The 25,809-nt window shown below is 37.2% G+C and overlaps 1 protein-coding gene across 9 annotated transcripts in view; it reads right to left on the bottom strand.

Moving 5' to 3' along the window:
- The window catches only part of VGLL3 (vestigial like family member 3), a 93,458-nt gene that overhangs the window by 41,167 nt on the left and 26,482 nt on the right, over window positions 1-25,809 (bottom strand). For 5 of the 9 annotated variants that reach the window (XM_035315317.1, XM_035315325.1, XM_035315319.1 and 2 more), the window contains exons 3-5: window positions 4,308-5,142; window positions 3,740-3,859; window positions 151-349 (exon numbers count right to left, since the gene is read on the bottom strand). The gene's annotated coding sequence lies outside the window, so the exon portion shown is untranslated. The remainder of the gene's footprint in view (window positions 1-150; window positions 350-3,739; window positions 3,860-4,307; window positions 5,143-25,809) is intronic. The other 4 variants (XM_035315318.1, XM_035315323.1, XM_035315324.1 and 1 more) reach the window with 2 other exon arrangements.

The following is a 25,809-nucleotide window of genomic DNA, read 5'->3' as shown; positions in this document are numbered from 1 at the left end:
AGAACAATAGCCTCATTTAGGAATGCAGTCTGTCAGAGAAGCTCTCTAGCTGGCTTGAAGAATTTTCAAATAAGTCTATCTCATTAAATATATATATATATATATATCACATTTATACATATCACTTACGTATAGACAATGTTAACGTACCTTTTAAGCTTTCTTGCTGATGTAATATCCAGTGGTGCCCACTAGATGGACCTCAGTTTCAACGAGTTGAGAGGTTGTGTTCTGCGCTGAGGTGCTAGGACAAGGGGCGGTGGAAGCAGGTTGGTGTTCGGCAGGGGAGGGAACGGCTGCATCCCGGCACTTCAGAAATGCCCTTCCAGCAATATGTCTCAGCCAGGGGCTGCAAAATGAGTAGGTGTAATTCAAGGACTTCTGACTTGCCAGACGTGATTTTATATTCTGATTGATACATTTCCTCAACAATTTCTTTGGCAACCACATGGACTGTTTGTTTTTTCCTATTTAGTGCTTGACACCTCAATAGCAATACCTGAATATAAGTCATTTCCACTGATGATGTGATTTGTTCAGTCCATGTTGCCACTGTTTTAAAAAACACAAGCATTGATTGTTTCTTTAAGGTTGCCCACAAGGTATGAATGGTTGGTTATTGTCTCCATTTTAATAACTGACTATAATAAGGAATTGTTGTTGGTCTATTTTAATCAAAACTCATGAGTCAGTGTTTCCCTAAAATCATAATTCAAAATTGACTTTAAAAAAAAGACTCTGGGATTTAAGAATGAGCACATCTGCATTTCTTGTTAGACTTAGGGCTTCTGAACTTTTGGGTTTGCAGTCTTTGGTCTGGTTTGTTTGAAGTACAAACAAACATTTCAGTGTTTTCTTGTTTTCTCAATAACTGTGAGAATAAAATTTGTTTTGCATTTTAAATGAAAGGTAAAAAATGTAAAAATAAAAAATAAAAATACATGACTCAAAGAATAGGTACGTAAAATGGCAAATACTGTGTGGTATGCAATGAGAATAACAAGTGCTGGCAAATTGGGAACAAACACATTTCTACTTTGTACTGTTTTAGGCTCACAGTTGGCATTATACATGCAGACACTTTGCTGTTTACATGGCTATGCTTGAAACCATACACACATTTAACAACTAAGGCTTTAGCTATAAAAGTCCCTTTAAAATTATCTCCGAAATGAGCACAGCTTCTTCTTGATCTGGACACCTCCAGGCTTCAAACCCAGAACAATAGTCATCATTGGATTTCTCCAAGAAATCCTAGCACATACTGAACCTCTGAAAGAATCATTTTGCAACAGCAGCATTCAAATATTGGGCAGGATCGAAGCAATAATGAGCTAGTACAGTAACCTGTAGAAAACTGCAGGATCAAAGACATGATTAATTCCCTTTATGAGATCACACAGCAGTTTCCTCCACACCTACTACTGCCACTCCAAGGATTAATTTAGGTTTAAGTCCTTGGTTTATCTAGAGTCACACATGATTTTGTCATGCAAAGATCTAGTTCAAAGAAGGAGCTGTCACTGTGAGTTAAATGAACGCCCTGTTAAGTAACGCTATAAAGCACTACTTAACGTGAAGAGACATCGTATCTAGCAAGCCAGATGAGTTCTACTCAAACACCGGGCAGGTATTTATTTTTTTTTTTGCCTCTGGCTCAGCCAGAAAGCCAGAGAAGGAAATCAAGGCCCATGGCATGACCTGTTGGTTTTGAGGGACAAGAGAAGGAAATAAAGAGCACAGTGGGGCAAGTGATCTGAGCATATGACATGGGAGGGAAAGATCCTAGTGGGGAAGGTCAAGGACACATGGCACAGACCCTTATAAGTAAACTTCATTACCTTAGGGATCATGAAGAAACTTATTACTGTACCAACCTGTGTTTCACACAGTTTTCCAGAAAAGTGAGTAAATGAAAGAAGCTCTGATAAAAAGCCTTTTGTGTAGCTTGCAGAGGAAATATAGATACAGTGCATGTAAATTAATATTTCTAGACCACTTCAATAGAAATAGTGGTTCAAATCAATAAGCTTCTGAAAGACAAACATACATTAACATATGAATTAACCTCCAGGCTGCAAAATTTTACTAAAAATAGATCTAAAATAGATGAAAGGCAATGATTCTGAAACCAGTGAAATTAAATTGCTTTTATACATCCTACTTCCTATAGCTTTACCTCTGAATAATATTTTCATTTTAGTTGCATCAGCAGTTTTATATTGTTCTTCAAAGTAAATCTTTCATAACTATGGCTAGCCACAAATAATTTTGTCTCTTAAATGAAAAATCAAAACCTGGACTGTTTTAACTGAGTAATATGACCACTGTTCCTCAAGGGAAATAAAAATACTGCTCCTAACTGTACTCTGGACTCATTCTTAACAATGCCTTTCCATCCTTGGTGAGAGGCAGTTGTTCATCATGGAAGAAGAAATTCAGAGGGTGACACTAACCTATGGAGTTTGGTAGAACTGTGGAGTAACTCATATCAGCTCCTCCTCAGACACCACCTCAGCAGTCTTCTCAGTCACACCTGCATTTTTCTGGGAGCGCAGGAACTACAAGCACTGCTGAAAGGGAAACTAGCATAGTATTCCTGTCTGAACAACTATGAGAAACACTTGAAAACTGCCCAATTTCAGTCTTGATAGAATAGAATAATCTGAGTTGCAGAAAGAGCCATACTACAAGAAAAAGGCTGTGCCTTCTTGAATATAAGTATATGAAGCCACTTCAAGTGAAATAAGTATAATTTACTGATAAAACCCATTAAATGTGATAATAAAATAGTCCCTTAAAGTATCAAAACTGAGTAAATTTTACTCTACATTGCAAGAAGATAGTTTTTGTTGTTGTTGTTATTGTTTTGTTTATAAATGGGAATACCTTGAATACCACACTATGTTTAAATCAGTTATTAGTGTCAATTATTTAAGTTTGAAGAAAGCCAGCATAGGGTGAGAGCAGCTGTTGAAAAAAAATGGCTTATCTGATTAAAATCGAGTAATATGGATGCACCAAACTGCTGGGAGTATTTGCCACAGGACAGTCAGTGATATGATATCAATCAGGGATGCATCAGAAAAATGTACAGTGATGACTCACTAGTGGAAAACCAGGGGAAAATACCAAGTCTCCACTAGGCATCTATAACATGAATTTATAAGCACAAAATGAAATACAAACTACCCAACTTAGCTGAATTTTATTCAACCATGCCTTCTGTCTATTTATCAACTTTTTGTTTAAGCACATTAATTGATCATTTTCATATTCATTCTGCAACATGGGAGCAGGGTTTCTTTTGAATAATGATTTCATTAGGATTTGTTCTGCCAGATAGCAATGCCTCTAGAGTCATATACTACATTAATTCTGACCTATCATTTACGGTATATTTATTTTTATTTCACAAGAATTACAGAAAAAAAATTCTACATGCTGAGAAGAAGAGGGTGCTATTTTCAAGTATTTCTCATAATTTTGATGAAAGTTGAGCATTCAAAACAAAACACAGTTCACAAAATAGGTTTGCTTACCATGTTAAGTGAATGAGACTGTAGGTTATTAGCAAATTAACACAGAAGACATGAGTTACATTATTTGAAGTCAAAAGAAGACTATATTTTGAATTCAAAGAGCACTGAATAAGACACAGATTGGAGGGGTAGTTAGAGCTAATCATATTTCATATTATTCTCTTGGATGATTAGCTGCTTTGGAAAAACAGTAATACCTTGGAGAGCTTTCTTCCTTTTGGAGTGCCAGCTTGAATCTGTCCAGGGGAAGAGCCCAGACTTTGAAATAAGACTGTTACTCTTGCTGGTATATGTGACATCTTATGAGGTCTCCAGGTCTGAATAAATAAATAAATAAATAAAATCAGAGCAAAGGATACTAGCTACCACACTTAATATACACAACTGCAATCAAAAGGAGTTGATGACAGCTGTGTGAACATACCCAAGCTATCTTCTGTATTACACTGAGTATCACCCTCAACAAAACAGTCTGGGGAAAAAAGGCATAAGATGAGAGGGAGCAGAATAGGCAATTCATCATGTTTCTCAATCCTTTTAGGCTTTCACTGGCATCACCTGCTGTCATCAGTCTCCTCTAGAGAAGAGGGTCCTGGCCACCTGACTAAAGCAGCAGCCATCAGTAATACTACAGTGCTGAGCTAGAACCATCTGTTTTATAAAAAGTGCTTCACACTCCTGCATCAAGGACACTGAAAAGAACTCCATACAGAAAAATATTTGGTCTTATTATGAAGAAAAATGAGCTTGCTTTTAAATTAGTACCTGTGGTACTGCAGTTCCAATTTTGATGATGGAATAACTAAAAGATTGTTGAAAATAGATTTTATGGTTTGCCTCATAGTAGCAAGGATGGTTAAGTTCAGATTTTGGGATAACTTTTGCTAAATGCTGATTAACACCTTTCCATCTCCACTAGTTCAAAGCACGGACTTTGTTCTAAGCATACAACATGCTGAGACAATAGATGTGTGGAAGTACATTGCACTCTTAGTTCTCATAGTTCTCTGTATCATCCCCAGATGACTGGAAGATTTGATTTGATCCCAAATTCAATCTCCAAATGAGAGACAGATTCAATTCAATGGAGAGGGCCATGTAGATACTACACTGATGACTCAGTAGAAGAAGATTTTGAGCCCATTATTCTTTCCATATACCAAAAATGTGAAGCTTTGATAGGAAACAGGCTCATTCTGATTTTTTGTCATGAAGTCTGCAGGGTAGGTTTCACTCTGGTGCATTGCTTCTGATGCACAGGCATACAGTGGGACCCAGTAATCTGTGAAGAACCAAATACATTGTCTCACTAACAAATGCTAACACAGCAGTTCAGAATCTTGCAAGCAGAATGCCTCTGAGGGAGTTACTGAGAGCACCTTCATTGCCTGACTGCAGAACCAGACCCCAGCTAGCTGTTGTTCTGATATTCTGCCACACAAGGTATGCTGCTAGTTAGGGATAGCTGTTAGATTCTTCTTATTCTTACTTTCCTGAGTCCAAGGCATTTAGCAGAAAACAGTGTGCTGTACAGCTGATCAAATAGGAAAGGTGAAAAGCTACCCAGGAAATTGTCATTTAATGAAGTGTTTCCTCACACCTGTGGAAGGAAATGGCATAATCAGGTAAGATTATATGTTTGCCGGTTTATATAAAATGAAATCAGCAACCAATGTGTCCTCTTGCTTTTTAGAATATTACACTGTTCAGTAAGTACAATAAAAAAGCAAACAGTCCATGAAACAATAAGACACCTTGTTAATAAAAAACTTGTCAAGCCTCACTGACTAAGCCTTGAGAGGAAAAGAAACCTATAAAAATGCACTTATAGTGCTCCAGTGGAGACCAGTCAGCAATTACAAACTGTTGCTCTTAGCAGAAGTTTTTTCCTGATGGATTTTCTAGATGTTAGCATTAGTATTTATTTTAGTGAGGCAGAGGTAAGGTAAGGGACATACTGAGGTGTGACACCCTGACTGACTTTTCACTGTAGTCACATGCAAACACTCAAATAAAGTCAATAGCACATATAGGTACAGATCAGTGGACTGGTGATAAATGACAGAAGGAGTCAGAGGGGGAGGGAAAAGGCAAAGAGAAATGCAAAGCGAAAGATGACAGTGCTCAGCTAAGTCCTGATCATCTCACAACCTTCCAGGAAGTCTGAAGGTGGTCTAAGTAGATGGGTAGTGTCAAACCTGAAGAGTCTTGTGTGTGATAATGAGACAATTTATGATGCAGCAGAGCTTTGCAATGAGTGCAGGTGAAGGTTTGCATCCTGCAGACTTCAGAACCAGAAGTAGTCCCCTTTTAAGAAGGCCCAGCACTGTGAGGTTGGAGGAGATAGCAGCTTGGATTTGAAGGGATGGCAGAGCTGGAGGCTGTTTCTTCCCTTGTATGAAAAGGCTGTATTATAGTAAAGATAATTATGTAGACTGATGTTGGAGACTGTGTGGGTCCATGTTAACCCAAAGTTCACTCCAGTTTAGATTCTTAACCAAACCAAAATGCTAGTCATACAAAATAAAAATTCAGACTGGTATAGATCCTTTTAAATCATTCTTCAGTATAAAAACAGCCTTCTCCTATTTAAAAAGACTGGACATTTTAAATGGCTAGACTGTAAAACAAGCATCAATGCTGTTATAGCTCCATAATATCATAGAAAAGAATACCTTGCCAAATACAAGTGCCAGGTAGAAGAATCCTGACCTAATGGTCCCCTAGAAGGATGAAATTTGCAGAGCTTCATGGAAAATTTTAGACATGTTAGCAAGTTAAAAACTGTTTACCTGGGATGAAATTTTTTAAACAGCTTCAGAACCAGGGTTGATGTTTTTGCTCACCGATGACTCCCTTCAGAGGGGGTGTGAAGTGCTGCTCACGGGCTGCAGCTTACCACATCCCATGGTCAGTGGCTGAAATAGATCAGATGGAATTGGGTACTGCTCGGATATGAAGCTAGAGGTATGAATAGAAAATACTAAGCTTCTGTTAGTTTTGAAAGAACCACCTTCTCCTTAAAGACCCCAACTTTAGTCCAGGTGGAAGAAAAAAAAAAAAAAAAAAAAAATTTGCACTCAATATAGCATTTATTTAAGAACAAACAAACAAACAAAAAAGGCTCTAAATTGATGCAGGTCTACAAATTGCTGCATTAAGTCTGCAGTACACGGCCCACGTGTACAATAACATAAGGGTAATGTAAAAACATGCATTAGGGATGAAGAAGAAGATTAGATCCATCTCTCCCCCCATGAAAGGATGAGCTGAGAGCTGATGGTGGGTGAGTGCTGCTAGCAAAGCCAGCACTTCACTATCTGTAGGTGAACATTTCAGTCCTTTGTTGCATGCTTTTTATTATAAAGCCCACTGAAAACTTAAAGCTGCTTTTCTGAAGGAGCTGTTGTGTAACTCTGACATCTGGGGTTTTCAGTCACTGCCCTGTTTGAACTGGTTATGGAACACATTAAACCCAGAAGGCTCCACTTCAGCTGTTTACAAACCTTCCCCAAACTACTCCTCGAACTGATCTTTGTCAACGGGCTCCAGTTCAGCAGGGGGCTCCAGGCTCAAGCCTGGCTTTCTCAGGTAAATATTATCATGGACTGCAGTGGGAAGGAACCCACATCTAAATTGCAGCACGTTATCAAGGGTCTGGAAGAATCAGGTCTGTTGTTTTCTGAAGTTTAACCTGATCTTCCACCTTTGGATCCACCCAAACAAGCTGCTGTGCTTATAAGAAGGACTTGTGATTCTACATGTATTTGAAGATAAAGCTACACTGGCCTGTAGCTGTATAACTGCTATAATTTGCATATATGGATAGAGCCATCCACCATCTTATGTTTGTGTTTCTTTATTATGATAGTCGGGAGTCAGACAGTAGGTCCATACATGCCTTGTCAATAGCATTACTAAAATCCATATGAATAAATCAAACCAAATAATTCTTTCTGGTTTGTGCAGCTACCTGCTGCAGTAAAAAGTCAAAATATCGACAGATGATATTTATGGTAAAAATAACCTTTAAACAAACACTCAGAAAACTTGTTTACCTTGTGTAACTGGTATTGTGAGAGGTTTTTTTCCCCGTCCAGACTCACCAAGGGAATAGTGGAGGCAGACAGTATTGATAGGTTCAAAAAGCAATTGCGTACATTCATGGACAAGAGGTGCATAAATGGATACAAAGAGGAAGGTACCCACAAGTATCCTTGATCCAGAATTTATGACTCTGGGGTAGTAGGAAGGTAATGGACAGCAGGAAGCAGACACACTTGTGCTCTTCTGAAAATGTTTAGGATATTGTAATTTTTGGCTGGCTCTAAGACTTCATATAGCATAAAATGGGCAATCATATAGGATAAAGTAAACAGCCTTCACCACCACAGAGGAAGAACAGTATATAAAAATTGATGACATTAGTCTTTACTAGTCTTTGAACAATAACAAGTTTGTTTAGTGAAGAAAGATATTGTATTTTTAAAAAATTAATACCTTCAAATGGCTGCCAACTTACAGTCATCTCATTAACTAAGACTTACACTAGTGGTAATATAGACAGGAAATTATGCAAATAATTTCACAGAAATACATGAGGATATGGATAAAATTGTGCTTTGGATGGCAATGATAGACACTGGACCTGAGAGTTCATCTCCCCTGAACAAACAGGGTTGACTGCATCCTGAGTAATTCTACCCAAACTGACTTTAAGTAGGTCTGGTTCTGACAGTTGCGTAGGTACAGCAGCATGGATCTCAACAGCGATTAATGGGCTGGATATTTACCAAGTCTCTCTGGAAGCTGTACTGTATTCCATCCAATTGCAGCTATTTTCTTAGAAGGACCCAAGCAGCTAGTTTAAAGCTAATTTAGGAAAAGCTACATGAGCAGCAGTAACATCATGAAAGTAAGAGTCCCACTGTGAGCGATGCTTGTTACTGCTCTACTCATTACTCCCCTGGAGATGGGAAAGACGACACTTGGAAAAATGCATATGGAGCTACATAAAACTGTTGGAAAAAAGACTTGAGCCCTACAAGCATTAAATGTGTGACACTGAAGATGACCGAAGGGCTGGAGCACCTCTCCTACAAAGACAGGCTGGCAGAGTTGGGATTGTTCAGCCTGGAGAAGAGAAGGCTTCAGGGAGACCTTGTTGCAGCCTTCCAGTACCTAAAGGGGGCCTACAGGAAAGCCGGGGAGGGATCTTCTGTCAGGGAGGGTAGTGATAAGACAAGGAGGAATGGCCTTAAACTAAAAAACAAACAAACAAACAAACAAACAAACAAACAAAAAGCTCAGGGGTGGTGAGGCACTGTAACAGGTTGCACAGAGAAGTTGTGGATGCCTCATCCCTGCATGTGTTTAAGGCAGGCTGGATGGGGCTTTGAGTAACCTGGTCTAGTGGGAGGTGTCCCTGCCTATGGCAAGGGGTTGGATTTGTATGGTCTTTAAGGTCATTTCTGATCCAAACCATTCCATGATTCTATGAACACATTTCAGTAAAAACTCTAGAAGATGTCAAACTTACCTGAAGAATTAAGGATGTTTATAGCTTCCAGAAAAAATCCCAAAGGTTCTCCTTAGTCAGCTGCTTACCTATGCAACTGATTCTGGACCTGATTCTGACTTCTCCTCCATTCATCTGAAGCAATGGAGTTATGCAAGTACAAAGTTAGAGAAAAGTCAGAATCAGGTTCTTCTTACTGCAGTATCTACATGCTGATGGAATGTTATGAAACCTTAATACCATAATACCATTCCAAAATGGTACACAGCACATTTCCCAGTATATGAAATATGCTCTACAATAGGATAATCATTGATAAAAGCCTCTAAGATGTTGCTGTTTTTACCTGTACAAAGATTACTAAGAAAAACAACAGCCCTGACAGCTAGATTCTTGGGTGATGTGAAGTATGTACAGGCTGTTGTGCTTTTATTACCTAAGCACTAATGGCAATTTCAGAAAAGGAATTCAGGCAAAGTGGCACATAATAGAAGACCAGTAAGTCATGTTAAAAGTCAGACAAGTGACTAACACTGTTAGAAAAATAACCAGACAGTTGCCTATGGCTTTAAATAAATTAGCTAATACATTTTTTTCATGAAAACACAGAAGATACTGAAGGATTTGAGGGAAGAAATAGCATATAAATCCTCAAGATCAAAGTCTATTGTGTTATCACTCTGTCTTACAGAATCCAAGAGATGCAAATAAGCTTCTGAAGAAGTCAACCAGAATATCAACTGCAGATTCAAGATTAACTGTGGAATCTTTCCTTGTTGTGGTGTGCATATGCCTTATTTTTTTGATGACAGCGCTGTGGGTTGCCTGTTTTTGAGGAAGGGAATGCAAGAGTCTGTGCCTTGTTTAATTTATGCCATATAACAAGCTGTATTTTGATACAGCTAATCATAACCTCATCAATGACAACCTAATCACAAGAAAACGTTCCTTTAAAGGAAGGAAAGTTTCTCCACAATAGGGCATTGAAGTCAGACAATAGAATTACCCATCCATACACAATGCTATTGCTGGTTACCTATAGCAGAAACACATGCTAGATTCAGTTTATCTTTACCAAATAAGCATGCTTGTATTTGGGGCTTTGGGAAATTCATCTACATTTCTTAGTTATTTTGTAGGTGATTTTTCCAACCTATAAGAACTCAGATGTCCTTTGGGAGCATAACAACACAGCTGCCTTTTTACATGGGAAGAAGTATAAAGTAACCAATGCCTCTCACATATAGCCCTCTATGGACTGGCTTTTGCAAACACAGGGCCACTTAGGGTCCTAAGTGTCTTCATTCCTGAAATATGTCTGGGTCTTCCATGCAGACATAGCAGCCCCTGTTTTACTGTGGATGTATTCAGTTCATGTAATGCTTCCATAGGTCTACTGGAATACGTCTGTCTTATGACTACATCGACAGCCTCCTTCATATGCACAGCAGTTCTGGTGTTTGTTTGCTCTCTGCCAATGCACCGGAAAAGCAGCCAGGAAGGGGCTACTTTCACCAGACATTCCTCCAGCCTGAGCCCTTTTGCAGCATGGGTCCTATGCGCACTTGTCTGTCTAATGCTCCTGACTGCCATCACACATCTAACGCTGCCCTGCCATACATTAGCTGTTTGGCCAACAGCACATTTTCAAACTGTTACTGTCCAAATGGCTAACTGCAACTCAGGGCTCTTGATTACTCTCCCTATAGATTCCACACACCTGAAATCTCATCATTAGTGATGATCATTGTCAGTATCCATCAAAGCATAGCTCTTTCTTGCTGATTTGCTCTAACCCTAAAGAGCACCACTGAGTTTATTGTGAATGCTCTAACAGTTGGTGCATCTGCTCACTACAGCTGTGCTTCCAGCTGCATGGACCAAAGTGCTCTAAAGTCAACTCTGTAGTGCTTTCAAAGTGGCCATCCCTCATTGCCAAGCCACCTCAGAACCACCTCATATTCCCCACATTTATTTCACTCAGATCACAAAATCTCCATTACGAACCTCAGAATGAAACAAGTCCCTGGAGCTGTATTTCAAGCCTCTGGCTGTAATGATGTCACATTCATGGTTTGTCCACCAGCCTCTACACTCTGCTGTACTTGCTGAGCATCAGTCTTGTTATGAAATCAAAACTCTTTGAATGTAAAATTGAGATGATAAACTTTAAACCATATCTGGCAATTTGCTATTCAATTTCACAAATCCAAGATTTGTTATCATTGTAATTTATATAGCTTAAACAAATTCCAACCAAAGTGACAGACTTCAGTCAATACAAATGCCCAATAATGAGGTTACAATGTACAGAAATGACCTAGCTGGATTTTTTTTTCCCTTCTTTTTACACCTACCCTGGTCTGATTTGGGAGTGGGGAATTGTGTTGCTGAAGGTCATCTGGTGTCTGATTATCAAAGGGAAAAAAATCAAGAAATGGGCTACATGAAGCAGAGATTCAAAAGATAAAGATGATGCAAGAATAGAACATGCAGATTTCTAAAAACATGCTGTAAATCTGAAAACCTGATTTTTATATTTTTATTTTTTTGGCTGAGTTTATTTTAGGGGAAACAATGAGAGCCACCAAGCAAAGAGAGACTTTCTTCACTGAAGCCACAGATCCCATTTCACACATCAGTCTCATACAGATCATAAAAATAGCTTTGAGCTATTCAGATCATTGTTCAAGACATTATTTCAAGCATTCATTTATAACACTGCTTATTTAGTATGTCTTTATACGTTGCAAATAAAAAGCTTCTGTTTCACCTAAATGAAAATGGAGGGGTAGGAATTACTTGAGAAATTTAAGAGAGCCAACACCAGTATGGTGACCTCTAAAAATCAGTTTGCAGAGTATGACTGGTGATACGAGCACTCAGGGGCACCAGGAATTGTGATGAAAGGCAGCTCTCAGAGCTCAGTGAAAGTGCAGAGACCTGCAGGATGCCAGGCTATGTTGCAGGGGGCAAGATGATTTTGGCAAGTGCCATCTGCTATATAATACCAATTGTGATGGTTGCAGAGATATTGATAAGAAGGTTGGTAAGTACTTACGGGAAACTATAGTTATGAATATTAACCAGTTAATAAATAATGTCAGAGGCTCTGACTAGGTACTTGATCAAATCAGAAAAACAACTTACGAAATGGAAGTACAGCACATATTAAATGCAAATTTTATTAAAGTACCTGGTACACTGATTCATAATATTTTATATATTAAATAAAATAATTTAAAAAAAAAGAAAACAACCTTTTGTTCTTTTGTTGTTGTTGTTCAGTTAATGAGAAAGGCTGAGAGGAAGGAAAGGAAATTTTACAGTTAAAATTATTATTGCTAGGTTGATCATTTTCAATGATAAATTGGTTACCCATAGCAGACAGGCCTTATGGCAAATAATTAAAAAAATAAATAAAAGTCAAAATGCTAAATTAAAAGACATAATTTCACTGGACAGGGATATACAGCTTTAATTTGTCCATACAAAACTATAAGACTTCCATCTAGATAGTACCATTGATAATTTGATTCTTCCATAACCACTGCAATGAGAAGAGACATTGCCTTCTTGGAAAACACAGTCTCATGAGGCAAGATGATAAAGAAAGAATGGTTCCACCATTTTTAAGGTCAAAGTACATTAATTGAAATGAGTAATTCATTTATTATATAGAAAGAGATGAAAGTGATTTCCATCTTTAAATGGAAACTCTTAAATTAGTTTAGAATAAATAGTTTTTTCTCTTTCCAGTGATGGGATTTCAGAAATCATCACAGGTGGCAATTTAATCCTAGTTCAAGAACTAAGAATACACAGACCCCATATTCATCTGCACGGAGATATTTGCTTGGGGTCAGATCCCAAACCCATCAGCAAGATAGCATGTAGAACCATGTTTCAGTGGTATATTCCCTGCTTCTATGGGTAGAGAAAGTCATGGTTTGAAGCTGCCATTTGTAGAAGTTTCTATAATTAGAAAATACAAACGTTTTCTTTCTTCTTTCTTTTTTTCTTTTCTTTTCTTTTCTTTCTTTCTTCTAAATTTGTAATTTGCATTTAGAAAGTAAATGCAGTAACAGTGAAGTGAAAGCTTCCTGCACATAATATTTTCATTTGAATTTTAAGAATCTGGATACCATTTTGAACATGAGTATCGTTTTCAAAAAAAATCCATGAAGATAGCTTAGCAAAGCATCTAAAGATGAAGGTGTTTCTCAACAGTGCAGTGTATTTAATCCTTTTTATTCTGAAAGATGAAAACTTCATTATCTCCATAGGCTTGCTAGTAAAAGTAACGTAAATGCTAACAAGAAGTCCGCGTATAATGTTGACAGAGAATTCTTGGTCTCAAAGGACATAGTTAATTGTGAGTCTGGGGGAATGTTTCCTTGGTTTTATTGCTCCTGCAGAACGTGTCGTTTATATCCAAGTTGCTCAAGCTGGACATGTCCATACAGGTGAGCTGAAAGAACTTGGCTGCAGCATCAGAGGGAAGCAGTAGCAAAACATGGAACTGAATCTAACGCAAGCAAGCTTGAAGCTGGTGACATAAACATCTGTACTATTCCCGCCTTGATATGATTTGCCCTGAAAAAAGAAGTACCATTGGTGCCTGTAGCCACTGAAGTGTAGCACAGAGCTACAAATTGCTTTAAATGTAGCTTTAAATGTAGCAGCTCAGGCACTGTATTGTGTCCACAAAGACCTCAGATTCTCAGCAGGGTGTTTTAATCACTAAGGGCTCTGTGCTGTTGTCTGTGTCAAGTAGACATGCCTTAACTATTTCTCTTGAACTTAGCCTCTTTCATATTAATGGCTTTCACTGCTTGAGGTATTTTAATTGTATTCTATTGCCAAAGGCTTTCTAATACCTTGATGATGTTTTATGTAGAAACAGAAGTTGTTGGTTGCTGGAAGACTGAGATGACATCCTGAATAATTGCACATCTTAGGAAGATGATATCTGAGCATATGCCCAGCAATTTCACATTCACAGTTGATAACCTCATAATTTCTATGAATAATCTAAAACACAACAGAAATGCCCCGGTGGCTCTGAGGCATTTATTTTTAAAGTAAGGTAATTAGCATACTGGCTTCCCAACACTCCCAGCTATCTAGCCAGCTTTTAATACAAATGAATTAGATGCTGATAAAGAATAAAAGAGCTTGAGGTGATCACTCTCACCCCAATTGTCCTAAGTAGGACTATTTTGCTAACTGAGTTTCCCATATCTGTCAACGTATGTTCAGTCTGTGGTACTGATAATATTTGGCAAGGTGACAATTTAAAACATACTTTTTCCAGTTATTTAGAGTAGACAGTCCCCTGATCTAATTCATAGGATTGTTCCATAAACAGCTGTGCCTGCACAGCTTGGAAGACAGGGACAAGACCTGTGCCACAGAAGTGGGAATGGTTTGGGATAGCCAGCTGCTTAACATTGTCTACTGCTGTCTAGTATTTTGTAATGAAAAAATGATGGCCATGTAATTTGCACTGTTCCTAAGAAAGGTACACATTCAATAAGATAGGTTTGGAGGGCAATATCTTCTGCTGATTTTTATTTATTTTTTATTTTCTTTTCTACCTTGGAAGGAAAAGCTTGGTCTACAAGATTGCTATCTTAAATCAACGTACAAAATTGAAGAATAACCATGAAAAAGCTATGTAGAAAACACTACTTATTAACGAATAAAGTAAGAGATCCTTTAACTTTCCATTCCAGCCTTACTAGCACCATTAAGTAAAATGCAGTTTTCCCCTCACATGTGAAGTGGTCAGAGTTGTGCAACTGAGCAGCATTCCCATTTACATTAAGACTTTATCCAGCCCTGATACAACTACCATTAATTCATGCAATACAGTTATTGCTCTCCTTGAAACCTATTTCATACAATCATTATATTTATATTATATGTACAAAGTCAACCACAAAAGCCAAAGGAATGCTGTATGGCATGCCTGATTTTTTTTTTTGTTTGTTTGTTTTAACAGAAGTTCAGTTATGATGCAATTTCAGTTTTCACCTCTCTTGATTGTTACTGAAAACATTTACATGGAAGCACGAGCAGATAAATACTCAGGTAGTGGAAAACAAAGTCTGGCTCAAGTCAAAACTCTATCAGCGCACAGCACCTCAAGATTTGATACGTTGTGCATTGCTGAAAAGTTTACTTATTTCTCTCTTGAAGTCAGTATTCACTGTTTGCAACATTACTATGTGTCTTTAAAGATAACCTGGTTGCCAGAAGCAACAAATTAAGTCTGCATGAAAGAAATAAGCAGCATGGGCAGAGGAACCCTTAAACAACAAAAGATTGCATTCTTCATGGAAATGTAGCTAGTAATTAAAAACAAGTGGAAAGATATGAGGAAAACAAAATATTAGGAGAACTGGCTCTTCAGAAATAAATAAATAAATAAATAAATCCCAATTTCCATTATCAGCAATTTTAAATTAAAACAATTTAATTTTAAAATTATTCAGATGACAATGTGAATTAATGCAAATGGAAATCAGTAATGTAGCTGAGGTAAAAAGGTATGATTTGCTTAACAAATAATAACACTGTCAAAAAGCCATAATATCAAAATTGACACGATATTGTCAATTGATATGTGTAGAGTCTATTATTCTATATTCAGCTAAAAAATACTTCATTTTTCTATTTCTTCCGACACCAATTTCTATTTCTTCAGACACCAATTTTTACTACTGTGTATTTCTCTTTTTTGCCCCTATCAAAATAAAGAAAGAAAGAAAAACCACCGCTAAAATGCACACACACACACACGAGTCCAAGCTCCCATAGAGATTTGTTTTGTCAATATATTTTTAAAGAATTTTCTTTAGACTTACATTTTAAATAAATTTGTTGTTTTGTTCTGCTTAGATACTGGGATGACTTTTCACACCACAAAACTTTTTATGTCTGTTTGAAGAATTCCAGCAGTATTAATCCTTCCAATCTGGTTATTAAATATTTCAGTATTTCATTAGCAGAATTAAAATTCTGATGATTTTTAAGCAGCTGTGATAACTATGGCATATGTTTTCCTTCATCTTTTCTATGTTGACATTGACAGTTGTTTTTGAAAAAATTACTTTGAAACCAGTAGATTATCCTGTACTCAGTTACAAAACTATTCTGGTAAAGAGTGATTACTTATAATACAAGGTGGTAAGAACCTCAATAAATATTTTTCACATTACTTCAGTCTACTGAATGTTTTTTATAACTACATTTATAAATGAAAGTAGCAACACTTTAAAATTTATAATTTCTGTAAATCATGGGCTAAAATCTTTGCTGATCTAAAGAAGAAAACTTAAGTGAAGCTTCTCTAGAGGTATCAAGTTGCACCAAAAGCTATTTACTACAGTCATTTGTCATCTGGTGGATTACATTCTGTTTAAAATCAGGAGTGCAATCACGTGCAAAGGAGCAGCAGACTTTCCTGCTTTGTCTTCTATGGAGCGGTCATCAAATGGCCAGCAGGTAACAGAAACCTTGTTATTTCAGAAGAGCATTGGAGGAGGTGAGCTAGCATTGACCTATTCTTCCCCACCTCTTATGAATCCAATTAAACTTCTAAATAGTTATTCCAGTTATATATTGTTTAATAGATGGACTTATTTTTTTCTAAATCAAAATAAGAGAATAAAATGTAATTAGCAAATAAAAATTGAATTTTCTTTGAAATAAGGTAGTCATAGTCCAATGCAGCTACCAATAAGCTTCAGGGATTATAAAAGCAACAATACAAACTGACCAATATTTAATCATGAAGGTCTGTCTATAGAAAGGAATTGGACCATATTATAAAAGCCATATACATCAGACATATGTATCTTAATATCAAATGCTTCACTGTATTATAGAACTAGAGAAGGGGGATAAAAAATTTCATCTGAAAAGAAAGAGTGCTGGATATAAGCAATGGATTGTACATAGTACTAGCTATTTACCATAAAAAGCTGCAATTACAAAAAACCTTCATAACACATATAGAAACTTAAATTTACAGAATTTTCCTAAAGAAAACTATTTTTCAATATGTGACCAATCCTTTGAATTTCAGTTATCTACAAAACATTCCTTGCCAAGATATCTAAAAGGATAGGAAAGATGTATCACATCTCCTGTTTTAATCTACTATTAGTTTATGTTACATTTCTTGTCAGAGTAAATGGGCTTCAGCAACATACATAACAGTTAAACAGATGCTAAGTAAAATCAGATATTTTTGTCATAGTTCCTTAGCTTCAAGCTTTGTCCTTGACTGAAAAGTTCTTCAGTATAACTTGGAAAGCAATAGCATGATTTTATTAGCCCTGCTGAAATCATTAAACCAATTTTCTTCTATTAACAAGGACTATCTTTGTATTTACATAGATGTAATCAATACAATAATATTCACTGAAAAAAAATGTTTTAGAGAAAATACAGGACCCGGTCCAGTGCTATATGATATCTGAGGAAATATCCAAGGGCAAAACCAAATAAATCAGTATTCAAAAGGTGTAAAAATTCATTCTTAAATACCCTATGCTCACTAACATCTCATAAACATCTCATAAAATATGCCTATTTAAAATTAAATTTAAAACAAGACAGTGTACATTTGTCTAAATTTACAACTTATTTAAATCCTCAAAATATAATTTAACATTTAATGTACTGAGTAGATTGTGTTTGTGCTGAAGTTTTAAAATAGACCAAACTACAGATCAATAGGAGAAGTTATTAATTATGCAAACTGAAAGTTTATTGAAGCAATGTGTCAGTTTTTGGCAGCAGTTAGCTCTACTTAGAAGTGTAAAGAATATTCATTCAATGAAAGTATTTCAATAAATACTCCACACAATGCTATTAACTAATTACAAAATGAAGAACCAACACCTTGCCTTTTTCACCCTAACAACTGCAGTAAGACCTTGTAATTCTGAAACACTGACAAACATGTTAACCAAGATATATCTACTTATTAATCATATGTAATGTTTGCTTTGGTTTAGACATATAGGAAAAAAAAGTTACAATTCAAGAACACTTTTTATAGTTTTATTGATTTGATGTTTTAAGATGTTTTTGTACATTTTAATTGAAACTTTGTATTAAAACATAATGGGATGGGATACAACCTAAGTTAATATTCTTTCAATGATAAATGAACTTTCTATGGTTTTTTTTTTTTGTGATTGTCTAAAAAAACAAAAGGTTAAAAAAAATGAAAAAGGTAAAAAAAAAAAAAGCCAAAAACAGTTTCAGTTACAGAATATAATTTCTTAAATAAATGTTCAGAATGTTTCCCACTGCATATTTCCATTATGACAGAGAAGCATCAAGTGAAATTTTTATTCAGTTGCAATTGGGATCTGTAATGGCTACAAGAGAGAGGGAATCAACTTCCCTTTAGAGAACTAACTAAAACAGTACAAATGCAAAGCTAGTGGAGAAGTACTAATTGATTTCAGTCTTCCTGCTTGTTGATTAGAATCATAAATAATATTGATGATTTAATCATCTGAATTAAGTTTCATCTTTGTTGGTTTCATTGCAATGAAAGCATTGTTGATTACTCGAGTCACAAGGGAGATTCTGCACTGTTGAAGATGTCTTAATAGTAACTTATCTATCCTGAATCTGAATGCTCCAGAAACTCAAAGGGTCATAACAGTGATGGACAGAAGGACATTTTGACTTTGGAGCTACACAGATGACATAAGCAGCATGTGAAGATGCTAAAAATGCTCAGCATTTGATGTAATCTTAATTTTCACGAGGACCAAAATGATTTGGCTTGCTTTTTCAGACAGAACCCACACAATGAATGCCCAACAGGCTATACTGCTGCCAGTTTTAAGAAAATATATCTAGGAGGTCACCAATTTTAATACACAAATGTATCAGAGAAGAGCACTGTGGCCCAGACCTTTGTAAGGATAATCATAGCAGATGCAGAGCTGTACACTTTAAACCAAAGTTGTTCGTAGTCCTCTCCAAACTCGAGTATGCATAGGTGACATTTCCATGCCACAAACAATTTTAAAAATAAATCCAGCTAGATAATGATGTGTTTCTTCTGTACCCCTTCCCCAGCTTACCAGATCTGTGCTCCCTTCCCCATGGGCGGTCTGGTTCCCATGGCAATGAAACCACCTTCATCTGCTGTTTTGCAGGCCCCCTCTGCAACACCTTCTCTCTGGCATGTCCCAAACACATTCAATGGGGAAACTCTGGTGAGTTTACTCATATTGTTAAAATTAACAGTCTGGGGGCTAGAGGGATGTCAACTCAAGCCTCCGCTCTCAGATGCATATCACTGATAGCCTCCTGGAGCTTGAACAAACAAACAAATGCAATAAATGTCAGCCATGTGTCATGAAGTTACTTCACGTAACCATGGCAAAGCGTAGGCGGCTAAGTGAAACGGATCACTTTGGATGGCTCAAAATATTCTTATTGGCATTAGAGAGGCCAACTGATGGCCAAATAGGGCTTAGACTAACTGTGTGATTTGGGATTAGAGACCAAACTGGGGTTGGTATTTCTGTTTGTATTGGATTTTGTCAGAAAATTTCACGCTAATGAGGAAATTCAAAGCGATAGTCAATTTTTTGGCACAACTCCTTTGCTTTTATCTCCAAGGATCTAAAGCTTCAAGCACTGAATTGCAGCCAGGACCAAGAAATCAAAGCGGAAGGGACCAGATACTGGTCCCTTTGACCCCTCTATAAACGCAGAGTGGTAGATAGCTGACACTGGCAGTCCTGGGTGCTTTTGTATAACTAAGCCAGTGATATGACACACTGGGGAAAACATTCCTAGGAAGATTTTGCTTGTTAACAGCTATGACTGTTAAGAAATGTAATGGCAAGCTAACAGTTAGTATAATGTAAGTACAAGTTTTTATGACTGCTTGGAAATCTCTTATTAGCTCATCTAAACCAGAACCATGAATTTTTCTGTAGTACTAGTACTGTAATAACAGCTTTTCCACAAAAACAGACAATCCTCACACGAGGACATGCATTCTTTATTTTTCACCTTTCTGTTACAACCTGGCCAAAGTAAACTGCTATACTCTCTGCTCTTTTTTTTTTTTTTTTTTTAATTCATCTTATTTTACACCTGCAAAGCAACATCAGAAAAAAAGAAAAAAAAAAAAAAAAAAAAAAAGAGATGTAACTTTGAAGCCCAGTACACAGAACTAAAATTGATGTGCATAAGGTGGTTTTATTTTTACTTTTATTTTTTTTGACAGGAAGATGACTAAAGCAAAGGCACGTGTGCCTGATGCTACTTGAAAAATTGTAATCTTAATCTCATCTTTATTGAGTCATACTGAATTGTAGAATGCATGGACATTTGGTTGTGTGCACCCCATTCAACTGAATTCTGAGAAGCGAAAATGGCTGAATTACATTCATATTGTTGACAGCTCGATATGCCTAATGACAAGGTAAACCTTTTACCTGCAGCAGAGGGCAAGAAACATATTTTGAGTATATTTCTTTCAACTTATTCATCTAGCAGGAGTAGGTAGCTATCACAGCATGGTGTCTGTCCATCTGTGAGAGAATAATTGTCTGCACAGACAATTGGTTTTAGTATGTGCAATACCTGAATAGTTTGAGACAGCTGTCTTATGGTAAGACTGACATCTGAAAACTAGAAGTAGTGATGTGAATTACAGTGTGTCGAGATGTTAGCAAAATAATCATTACATTGGACTTCCTAAATGATGCCAGTGAATTGGAGATATTAAGTACAAAGAAGAACCCTACAATTTTTCAACTGTTATTTCTATCAAGAAAATATTTCCATTATGTAAAGTCTTGTAGAGGCCACATAGGTCTACATGTGGAAATAAATCAATAACAGCCTTGATGGCTCAAATTTATTCATTCAAGAAAAATCATTGAAATTCTAAGCTCACCCCTGCCCTGCTTTCTCACCCATGCCCACACACTTTCATCTGAAATTTTTGAGGGCTAGAAAGGAAGACCTGGGGAACTACAGACTGGTGAATCTCACCTTTGTTCCTGGGAATATCATGGAACAGACCCTCCTGGAAGCAATGTTGAAGTATTTGCAAGAGGAGGTAATTCAGTACACCAACCATGTCTTCACCAGTGCTAAATCATGCCTGATCAATCTGGTGGCTTTCTGTGATGGAGCAACTGCATCAGTCAAGAAGGGAAGACTGACTAATGTCATCTACCTGGACTTCTGCAGTCCCACACGACATCCTTATCTCTAAATTGGAGAGATGGATTTGAAGGATGGACTATTCAGTGGATAAGGAACTGGCTGAATGACTGCAGACGGAGAGTTGTGGTCCAGGTGGAGGCTGTTGATGAGTGGTGTCCCTCAGGGGCCCATCTTGGGACCAGTACTGTTTAATATCTTTATCAATGACATAATAGGATTGAGTGCACCCACAGCAAGTTTGCAGATGACACCAAGCTGAGTGGTGTAGGTGATAAAACAGAAGGAAGGTCTGCCATCCAAAGGGACCTAATGAGGTTCAACAAGGCCAAAAGTAAGGTGCTGCATCTGGGCTGGGGCAATCCCAGACATGAATACAGAATGGGAGGAGAAGTCATTGAGAGCAGCCCTGCAGAGAAGGACTTGAAGGTTCTAGTGGAGAAAAAGCTTAACATGAGCCAGCAGTGAGTGCTTGCAGTCCAGAAGACCAACTACATCCTGGGCTGCATCAACAGAAGAGTGGCCAGCAGGACAAGAGAGGGGATTCTACCCCTCTACTTTGCCCTTGTGATGCCCCACTTGGAGTGCTGCATCCAAGTCTGGGGCGCCCAGCACAAGAAGGATGAGGATCTGTTAGAGCATGTCCAGAGGAGGGTCACAAAGATGGTCAGAGGTCTGGAGCACTTCTATGAAGGAAGGCTAAGAGAGCTGGGGATTTTCATCCTGGAGAAGAGAATGCTCCCAGGTGACCTCATTGTGGCCTTTTAGTACTTAAAGAGAGCTTGCGAAAAACATGGAGAGAGACTTTTTACACAGATAGGTGGTGATAGGACAAAGGGGAATGATTTTAAATTCAAAGAGGGGAGATTCAGATCAGATGTTAGGAGGAAATTCTTCATTCACTGGGTGGTGAGGCATTGGAACAGGTTGTCCAGAGAGGCTGTGGATGTTCAAGACCAGGCTGGATGGGGCCCTGGACAACCTGATCTGGATGGGTGAAGTGGGAGGTGTCCCTACCCATGATAAGAGAGTTAGAACTAGATGATCCTTAAGGTCCCTCCCAGCCCAAACCATTCTCCGATTCTATTATACTAGATTTTTTAAATCTATTTTTTATCTTAATCATTCCTCCACATCTTTTCTTCTCAATTTTTTATAGCCAAAATGGAGGTATACAAAATGCTTAGACAAAATTAAAGTAGCGTATTAATCCCCATAGGATATAAAGCAAAAGGCAATGTTTACCGTACAATGTTACAATTTTCAGATTACATTAAAAAAAAAAAAAAAAGCATTGCTTAATATTATAAATTTGCACTTTTAAAAATTGCCAAGATCCAAATCCAATGAAACTTGACCAGTGGATTCTCACATACTTTAGATCAAAAAAGGTTTTGTCTGAATGCAATCCTTTCTGTCTAATGCCAAAATAGCACAAATGAAAGCATAAAGACATTTGCAGAAAGTATATTCCTTATTCTTGTAAATTGGAGGATTTACAAAATGCTTCTCTCTCTCAACAGATGCAGCAAATCTTACTGAATAGTTTGTGCCACTTCAGTTATTATGACATTCTGATAAAAAGAACAAATAAGTGTGACTGGGAAATGAGCCCTCAGCCAAAAGGTGAAGACAGAATTCTAATATTGCTTGAAAGTATCAATAGTTCCATTACATCTAAAACTTGTAAACAGGAAATTGTTTTACAATACAATGGTATTTAAGCCATTGGCCGACCTTGTCTCTCCATTACCTCCTTTCTTCCTCCCCTCCAAAAACTCTGTAACTTCATCACCGTTAATGAAAGAATAGATGGAATTCTCCAGTGATGTCTCTGATATAGAAATAGCAATAGCACCCAGGAGGATAGTATTATCTTCATTATTTTATCAGCTCTGGGCTAGTGTGTGATCAACGCTGATACTCAAAAAAGATTATGTGGAAAAAAAAATTACAGAAAAACTAAAAGTGATATATTCTTTCTTGTATCTTATTTGCTACATGGAATGCTGTCTATTTATTACTCCTATCATAAATTACAATAAAAGAGGAATCTGCAAATTAGAAAACCTGACAGAGTTATACTTTCTCTTTACGGTTTGCATTTCAGACCTCTCCTTTCTAGTGTAATGATCTTCCATTCGTATTTTTTTTTTAACATATAACTTTCAGCATAGATATTTTCTGATACACAGAAATTTTACATGTGAAAGTAATTGCAGGCATAGTTGTGCTCTACTTGGCAACAACTCTGAGGCCCATTTTAAACTAATTATTTGTTCTATTATTTTTTGCATTTGCAATCAAATGCAAAATCAAATGCAGATCTAGATGACAAAGCTTTAGAGGTCTGTCCCCAAACCTGTTATTACCTAGCTTAATAATATCTTCAAGGGTATGCCGTGAATGTCCAGATGTCACAAGGAGAATTATTTATATATATATATATATATATATATATATATTTGCATGCTTAGCTTTTAATTCCAAGAATAAATAGGGCATAAAAATACAGGTACAGAAAAAGTATCACAGACTAGTTGGGGTAACACACATTAAACACAATAAAGAAGCGTGTAACACAATAAAGTGTTTTCTGATATTCAGATGGAACCTTCAGTGTTTCAGCTTGTGCCCATTGCCTCTTGTCCTCTCAATGGGCACAACTGAAAAGAGCTTGGCTCTGTGTTCTCTGTCCTCTCTCTTCAGGTATTTCTATGCATTGATGAGATCCCCTCTCCATCCCTGAACTGCCTCTTCCCCAGGCTAAGCAGTCCCAGCTCCCTCAGCCTCTCCTGATAGAAGATGCTCTTGTCCCTTAATCATCTCTGTGGAGCTTCACTGGACCTCCCTCCAGTAGCTCTGTCTCTCTCTCTTATACTGAGAAAAGGCACATGGAGTAGGAAATATGATTTTTTTTTTAAAAAAAAAAAAAGTATTTCTGATTTTATTTAAAGAATAATAAGCATTTTCTGATGCTAATTTTCAATGAACAGCTTTAGAGAGAGAATTAGGCTTTCAAAACAGTCTCTGAATAGCAAATGGTAAAATCCAGAGAGTGAGTTATCTTTACTGTCATGTCTGTTTTCTATTTATTTAGTTGGGATCATAGTTTACAACCTTCTGTGGACCATTATAATTCCAGTTTGTCACTCAGAGGTGCCAAATCCTACAGACATCCTTCAGCTACCTCCCATTTTAACAGCAAACAACTTGCCTTATCTATTCTGTTGTTATAGCTAAATTAATGATGGAAACAATATTCACTTTCTAGTCCCACTGAGAGTAACAGAGTAGCTTGGAAAGATGAGACCCCAGTTTCTTAAGCACTGGCAAACCAACCCTGCCCCCTACCAGCACTTGAGCACTGTCTGTCCTTTCAGACAACAAGGCTTATGCTTAAAAGTATTAAAATTCTTGAGACACTTGCCATCATGTTATTCTCTTAAACTTTAATGTGAGTGTGCTCATTCAGCTTTATTAAAGACACACTCACTCACTTCTGAACCTTCACAAGCCCAAATCCAAATCCAGTAAAGCACATAACTGCATGTCTACATCTGCACCCTCCCCCTCTCCTCCCCCACCCCCCCAAAAAAAGGCTCTCCAACTTCACAAACACACACTTCCATCTTTTACATAGGGATCCAACTCAGTCTGTTTTTTTTCAGACATTAGGTGTGCAAGAAGACCCTCAATAAATTACTTGATGCAGCACGATTGTTACAAAATGTCCAAGTCTCATATGGACGTTATTTCATCTCTTTGTAAGCTCTCTCAGCACTCAGGTTTTCACTGATTTGTGCTGTGTATTCTGTTTAGTCATTAAATCAGAGCACATGTGACTTCTAGGACACAGGGATCTCTTATTTTTCTACAGTGCTCGGGGTTTGCATCTCAGAAAACACAGAACATGTGTTATTCATCTGTAGTAGTAGAAAATAATTTTTGAAATTCCCTTTTTTAGGCAACATATGTAAACTTTGTCTTATTTGCTTTGCTAATCAGACACATACATACTTAGATGTGCAACAGTAAAAATGTTTTGGGGGTTAGTCAATATTTAACAAACAGCAGATATTAATTCCAAATACCGTAAGAGCACTGCATAGCCACAAATAGCTTTAAAAGCTACACACAAATACCCAGGAGTACAATGAAAGTTCTGAACATCACTAAACATCGTGGGAATAAGAGAGCACAGGTGATTGTGACTGAGATTAAAAGTTACAGGAGGACCTGTATGTGGCACTTGTTCATATAAATCAACGTCCAAAGAAATATTTCTCTACAATGAAGCAGCTTTGTCTGGACAGTTATCAGCAACACGTGCTAATAAGCACAGAGCTGAAGTCTCCTTGCTAAGCTGAATTTATCAAACAACTTCTACTACAAAAAATCAATAGAATTGAAGGAGTCTTGGGCTTTTTGGGAGATGCTCTGCACCTTCAGGCAGCTGCTGTCAGCAGGCTCAATGTTAGTTCAAAAAACACAAAGGTACATGAGGCTAGTAGATCTTTG

This window comes from Oxyura jamaicensis, chromosome 1 (assembly GCF_011077185.1).
Source record: "Oxyura jamaicensis isolate SHBP4307 breed ruddy duck chromosome 1, BPBGC_Ojam_1.0, whole genome shotgun sequence".
Taxonomy (NCBI): domain Eukaryota; kingdom Metazoa; phylum Chordata; class Aves; order Anseriformes; family Anatidae; genus Oxyura; species Oxyura jamaicensis.
This window is presented reverse-complemented; position numbering and strand designations above follow the sequence as displayed.